This window comes from Sinocyclocheilus rhinocerous, unplaced genomic scaffold (assembly GCF_001515625.1).
Source record: "Sinocyclocheilus rhinocerous isolate Xijiao unplaced genomic scaffold, SAMN03320098_v1.1 scaffold623, whole genome shotgun sequence".
Taxonomy (NCBI): Eukaryota; Metazoa; Chordata; class Actinopteri; order Cypriniformes; family Cyprinidae; genus Sinocyclocheilus; species Sinocyclocheilus rhinocerous.
This window is the reverse complement of record NW_015644631.1, coordinates 1,601,340-1,601,885: the sequence shown is the minus strand read 5'-3', so window position 1 is coordinate 1,601,885 and position 546 is coordinate 1,601,340.

Here is a 546-nt window from a genome sequence, read left to right as displayed (position 1 = left end):
GGAATGGTCCAGAAGACGATCATTGACACCCTCCACAAAGAGGGTAAGTCACAGAAGGTCATTACTGGAAGGGGTGGCTGTTCACAGAGTGCTGTATCAAAGCATATTGAATGCAAAGTTGACTGGAAGGAAGAAATTGAGTAGGAAAAGGTGCACAAGCAACAGGGATGACCGCAGGCTTGAGAATACCGTCAAGCCAAGCTGATTCAAACACTTAGGAGAGCTTCACAAGGAATGGACTGAAGCTGGAGTCATTGCATCAAGAGTCACCACATCTTCAGGAAAAGCGCTACCAAGCCACTTCTGAAACAGAAACAACGTCAGAAGCATCTTACCTGGGCTAAGGAGAAAAAGAACTGGACTGTTGCTCAGTGGTCCAAAGTTCTCTTTCCAGATAAAATAAAATGTAGCTTTTCATTTGGAAATCAAGGTCTGTAGTCTGGAGGAAGACTGGAGAGGCACAGAATCCAAGCTGCTTGAAGTCCAATGTGAAGTTTCCAAAGTCAGTGATGATTTGGGGTGCCGTGACGTCTGCTGGTGTTGGTC